Raw genomic sequence first — 6464 nt, 5'->3', positions numbered from 1 at the left:
AAAGGAGGTGGGAGGAAGGGCCTTGAATCACATGTCCTGCCCACAGTCCAGCCCTGCCAGTTCTCAGGAGCTCTGTTTTCTTTACCCACAATCCCCATGGTGTCCCCTGATGGAAATAGTAACAATCCCACGATTCCTAATAGCGGCATCAGAGTGAGACATTCCTGAGGTCACTTCCCTCTCTGCCCATCTCCTCTTGAGGCTGTCTTCCCAGCCTATGGGTTCTTGCAGCCTGTCTCTGGCAAGGCTTGTGCAGATATAGTGTGGGGACAGCCTGACTTGTGCCCCATTCCCTTAGGTCTCTGGAGGCTATGCCACTTGGAGCCGCTTCCAGTCTTGTTCGCTGCTCCTTCCATTCATTCTGAATCCCAGTATCTCTACTTTCTGCTGCAATAACAAGGCTTTGGATTAAGGCTGTTAGATGTTATTTCAGCTGGGATGGGGCGGGATCAGCAGTGGGAAGAAATGGCTAGAGTACAAACTGCCTGAGAAAACGCATCTGGAATGTTCCCAGGGAGGGTAAGTGGGGCCTCAGCACCAAAAGTCCCTCAGTAGAGGAATAAGGGAGAGGAGAAATGGGATAGGGGAGGAGGTGCTGCATCTCATCCCAGAATCCCTGCCCCACACAGAGATAATAGGGACCCAGCTTCTCTTACTGAAGCTCAGGGCACATTACTAACGCTAATTAATGGGGGGCCTCCTGAGGTCCCTGGGTAGCAGGTGAGGATCGCTGGTTTTCAGATGAGAAATGACTTGGCCAAGGCTGTGCTGGCTGTGAGCCAGCCCCTTCACCCCTCTCAGTTTTGCCAGCCCATTTCCAGAAAGCCCTTCCCAATTGCCAGATAGCTAAAATGGGAACTGGAAGGGACAGTCCAGCATGCTAGTGGGATGCAGTAACCTGAGAGGAGGGAGGACAGCAGAAGGGGTCTCACTGCTTCTATCACTGCACTCATCCCAATGGCTGGAAGTGCTGTAGCACAGAGGAAGGAAGATTGAATAGGGATTCCCAGGTAGGCCCCCTGAAAGATGTGGAGCCTACATTGGTGGGGAGAAAGGGTGAGCATTTGCGGGTGTCAAGCTGTCCTGCAGTGGCTCAAGAGCATGAATACCGACCTCAGGGCAGACTGTTAAGAGGCAGGACACAAACCCCAAATTGGTTGTGAGTTCCATAATTAAATTTCACCATCTGTCAAGTGTAAGCTCCTCAGTCACTAAAACAGTGTAACCATGAAGTCACAGCCAGTCCCCTTGGGTACTCCAGTCTATAGGCGCCAACTGCACCCACAGAAAAAAGTAGTGGGTGCTGAGCACCCACTGGCAGGCCCCACCAATCAGCTCCTCTGCCTCCCACCTGCTGTTGATCAGCTGTTCAGCGGTGGGCAGGAGGTGCTGTGGTGGGGAGAGGGAGGAGGGGGACAGAAAGAGGTGGAGCAAGGGCAGGGGAGGGGTCTTGGGGGAAGAGGTGGAGTGCGGGCAGGGCCTGGGGCTGAGCAGGTGTTGAGTACACCCTCTCCCCCCAAGGAAAATCAGCAAGTCAACATCTCTGCTCCAATCTATCTTGTCACCTAGGCAAGCTTGCCTTTGTGATAGATGGTTCTCTACACCAAAAATCACAACAATATTCAGGTTACTCCCAGTCCCAAAGAACCAGTCACTTACCCCAGGTCAGTTGCCCCTTAGATCTCACACCAAAGATAACGCTTGTAGCTAAGCCTATAATGAACTATCTAAAGATTTTATTAATGAGGAAGAGGAAATCAGAGTTATTAAAAAGGTTAAAGCAGTTAAACATACACACACAAATGAGTTACAGTCTTAAGTTTCAAAATGTAATAGACGCGTCTATAATAAGCAAGCTTTATTTGTCCCAGGTTAAATGTTGGGGATCTCCTACTGATGCCTAGAAAACCTTTCCTTCCCAGAGTCCAAGCAGCACAGAGATACAGTTTCTCCTTGTCAGGGATTTTAATTCCCTTCTCTTCGTCTCTGAGCTTCTCTTCATGGGGTGGGGAGAGCAATGAACAAAGTGTTTTGTCCTTTGATGTTCCACAATAGTTCATCTGGTATTGGTGGGCTGGAGATAACACCTCCTGTTGGAAACTAGTATTTCACACTCATTAATGCTTTCCTGTCTGGTGATTTACAGTTACAGAGAATTACAATGCAAACACTCATATGACCTTATGGTATGGGATACAGACAGGGGTGAAAGTAGAAATGGGGACTTACCGGTACAGAGCTGGGTTGGGGCCGACTCTGGCCCCCGGAAGGGGTGGTGCCTCGGGCGGAAGGGGCGGGGATGGGGGGAGTCAGAGCCAGCCCCGGCCCGCCCTGTACTGGTAAGTGCTCTCCTCTTCCCCGCCGGGGTAGCAGCGGCAGTCGGGTGCTCCGGCAGCAGTTTAAAGGCCCCAGGGCTCTGCCACCGCTACTGCCCTGGGCCCTTTAAACCGCTGCCAGAGCCCCCAGCTGCCACTGCTACCCCAGGGCTGTGGCAGCAGGGCTCCAGGGCTATTTAAAGGGCCCAGGACTCCCCTGCTTCTTCCATCCCGGCCCTTTGAATAGCCCCCGAGGGTAGCAGCGGTGGGGCTCTGGCGGCTATTTAAAGGTCCCAGGGTAGTAAAGGCACCGGAAGTCCCACCCCTTTAAATAACCCCCGGAGCCCCGCTGCTACTCCAGGGCTCCGGCAGTGGGGCTCTGGCAGCAATTTAAAGAGGCTGGGGCTCCAGCCACTTCTGGGAGCCCCAGACCCTTTAAATTGCTGCCTGGGGAAGCCGGGCTACCCCGGTACAGCGCACTGGCTCTTGCCAGTACACCATACCAGGGCGTACCAGCTTACTTTCACCTCAGGATACAGCTGTTAAAAGTGATATCAATGCAGGCAGCAACTTACAAGCTTTCAATAAAGTCTAAACATTAAGCAGATGTTTATAGTTCTAATATCTATTTTAACAACACTAACACACAGTTGAGCCTGACTAATTCCAGCTGTGTATTTGTCAGTGTCCAAGTGAGGCATAGGGCCCTTGGCATAAGCTGGCACCTGGTTTGTCAGCATCACAGCCAGCTAAAGAGTAAAACTGCCATTCTTCCAACGGACCCTCCCTGTGGCGCAGGCTGCCTTGGCCAGCAGGGGGCACACAGGGCCCCATTCCTGGAGGAATCATGGAGGTGGATGCTGGTATATGAACTCAGATAATATTTGAGAGGAGTCAGGCCGGGGCAGCTAATGGAAGAAGGACATGGAAGTAGATCCCACACATTGTGGCCTGTGCTGGGCCCCAGATTACCTCACCCTGTGCAGTAGCTCCCAAGCCCCCCACATGCAGGACCACTGGACCAGTAATATAGGTGGGACCTGAAATGCAAGGTGCGGGCAGTGACTGGGGTTGGGGAGCGGAAAGGCAATGTTTTTCATCCCTAAATAGGCAAAGGGCCCAAGTAATAGACTGGGTTTTGATATAGGAGGAGGGTGCATCTGCCTGTGGGATAGGGTGACCAGATGTCCCGATTATATAGGGACAGTCCTGATTTTGGGGTCTTTTCTTATACAGGCTCCTATTACCCCCCACCCCCCATCCCGATTTTTCACATTTGCTGTCTAGTCACCCTACTGGGGGAAGACGTGATTTGTGCCACAGAGGACAAGGTGCCTGTACTGGACCAGGATAGGTCTGTGCCAAGCAGCAGGAAGGGTGGATGGAGGGAACACAGGGTTTGCACCACAGAACAGGAGGCGTGTGTCCTGAGAAGGAATACAGGATTTACTTTGGACAATTCAATGTTCTAGAAACTGAGAGCCAAAGCAAATGGGCTGGGAAAGCAGTGGTTCCTGGAAGCCTGAGCACTCCTGCTGGCGAAGCCAATACCTATCTAGAATAAGGCAGGAATGTTGCTCTTTGTCTCCAGTTGCTGGAGTTCAGAGTCCATGTCTCAGGCAGTAGCAGCAGCATATTTCACATCCCCACTCTGCTCTACCTGCCAGGCACCCTCCCCTGCACCCTGTTTTGTCAGCTTGTGAAAACCAAAGCAAACTGGCCTGTGCTGGGTGCTTGTGACAGGCGCTCTGTCTGCATGGCCCGGGCTGTTCATTAGCCCAATCCACACCTGTCTCGCCCTGTTCTGGCTTGCTCCACTCCCATTTGGTGAGTGGCCGAGCCCAGGGCAGGATGATACCAATTCATGGTTGGGCTGTGGGAGTATCAGAAATGTGATACCAGACAGTTAATCAGATTAAGCACCCAGTCCCACTCCACTTTCTAGCAGATCCCTTCCCCCAGAGAGTCCCATGCGTCTGGAGGGGTTCTGTGCAGAGAAAGGGGGAAGTTAGCAACCCCAGGAGAGCCCAGCTTAGTACATGGGATCTACTCAGCAGGAGCAGTGACTGCATGGCCAGCCTTGCTCGGACAATACAGGGGGTTATAGCATGGGCAGGTGATGTCTGAAAGAGACTTACGGGGAAAGGACTGGCCTCCAAAGGATTACTCCTGGAGGCATCTTGAATCTCTCTGCAGAGAACCTCCCCCCAACCCCCTCTCCCCTTGCCCATTCTGAGCCTAGCTAGGCAGCTCCCTTCATATGTCCATGGAGAATGGCTAACTTCACCCACTCCCCACGTTCTGTGCCATGTCCCATCTGTAGCAAGAGTTACAGCCAGTGCATTATTGGACCCAGTTCTTCCCATACACTCCATGGTCGACGCTGGAGCTACCTTTAGCCTGCAGAAGATCAGAGAGTCACTTGGCAGGTTGATGAATGTGTGTGTGTGTGTGTATGTGTCCAGGTCTGTGCAGCAGTGACTGACTCCTAAAAATAAGTGCCTCAGCGCACACCCGGTACCATTACTCATAAATGATCGTACGGAAGTACCAGAGCACCAACAAAATAAAACAATGCTGGAACAGTGTTCAGAGCATTCCAGCATGACTCCAGTCCTGCTGTGCAGGAGCATCTGGTTAGCTCTGTGTGTGGGCTGCACGTTCCTGTGCCTCGTATCTGGTGTCTTCATTTACAGCTGTGCAAAGTGAGCATAAAATGCTGCTTCCCCAGCAGTAAATAACACACACACACACACAAAAATCCTTGACAATGGTTGGGCAGCTGCCAGCAGCGGCTCCAGGCACCAGCACTCCAAGCGCGTGCCTGGGGCGGCAAGCTGCGGGGGGCGTCCTGCCGGTCCCTGCGAGGGCGGCAGTCAGGCAGGCTTCGATGGCATGCCTGCAGGAGGTCCACTGATCCTGCGGATTTGGCAGCAATTCGGTGGGGAGTACGTCAAAGCCGCCGAAGCCGCGGGACTGGTGGACCTCCTGCAGGCAAGCCGCGGAAGGCTACCTGACTGCCGTGCTTGGGGCGGCAAAAAAGCTAGAGCCACCCCTGGCAGCTGCTGTGCCGAAACCACCCCCAGCTGTGCTGATCAGTTCTGTCTCATTCTCAGTACATTTCCCAGACCTGGGGAAGAACTCTCTGCAACTCGAAAGCATGTCTCTCTCACCTACAGAAGGTGGGCCAATACGAGATATTACCTCACCCACTGTGTCATTCTTTCCCAGTGTTTCCCCTGTGTAAGCAGAGTCAGGATAAGCTCTACCCTGACATCTGGTGGAAAGAATGTCAGAGAGTGTATTTGCATAGGCACGCCTACCCTATCCCAGACTGCTGAGCGGTGGGACTGCTTGGTGACAAATGACTTACCCTCAGTTGGGTGGTACTTGCTAGACAAGGGACATGGGTTCCAAAACCCAGTGAAGTGAGAGAGGCTGGGGACAGGTATCTGTGCCTGGTGGTGTAGTCTCCTTGTGGAGCCAGAAGCACCAGTTGCACCCCCTCCTCTCTCCACTGTGGAATGTCAGAGTTGATTTTTTTATTCCCTCAAGAATCTAAATACAGGTTACTGAGCTGAATTCACTTTGGGCTAATGGTGCACTAGCACTGGGGCTCCCCCACTAAGAGCTGAGATCACTAAGAGTTGAAATCACAAAAGAGCTGAAATGACTGAGCTGAGAGCACTGAGTACTGTGCTAACTAGTGGGGGAGCCTGAAGATATGCTGTGGAACAGATTAGCAGCGGAGTGGAGCAGTTGCCGGGACGGCTGGAGCGGATCATGGGACAGCTGGTGGCAGCAGAGCGGAGTAGCTGTGGGACGGGTGGAGCGGCCCACAGAGTGAGCGGAGCTGAGCAGTTTTGCAGAGCAGCTCATGGAGCAGAGCAGCTGGTGGAGCGGAGCAGTTCCTGAGGACGGCTGGAGGAGCAGAGCGGAGCAGCTGGTAAAGCGGAGCAGTTCGTGGAGAAGGCAGAAGCAGAACCCACGGAGAGGCAGGGCAGTTGGCCCCGGACCACGTAAGGTGCCCCTTTCTACCCAGGCTGGGGGGAGGGACCTCTACAGATAGACTCTCGAACTCTGGGGTGGCATTGACCAGAGACTTTCGGGTTGTTGGACTTTGGGGTGATTGGACTTAAAACCCTAAGT

Source organism: Gopherus flavomarginatus, chromosome 5 (genome assembly GCF_025201925.1).
Source record: "Gopherus flavomarginatus isolate rGopFla2 chromosome 5, rGopFla2.mat.asm, whole genome shotgun sequence".
Taxonomy (NCBI): Eukaryota; Metazoa; Chordata; order Testudines; family Testudinidae; genus Gopherus; species Gopherus flavomarginatus.
Note: the sequence above shows the minus strand (reverse complement) of the source record.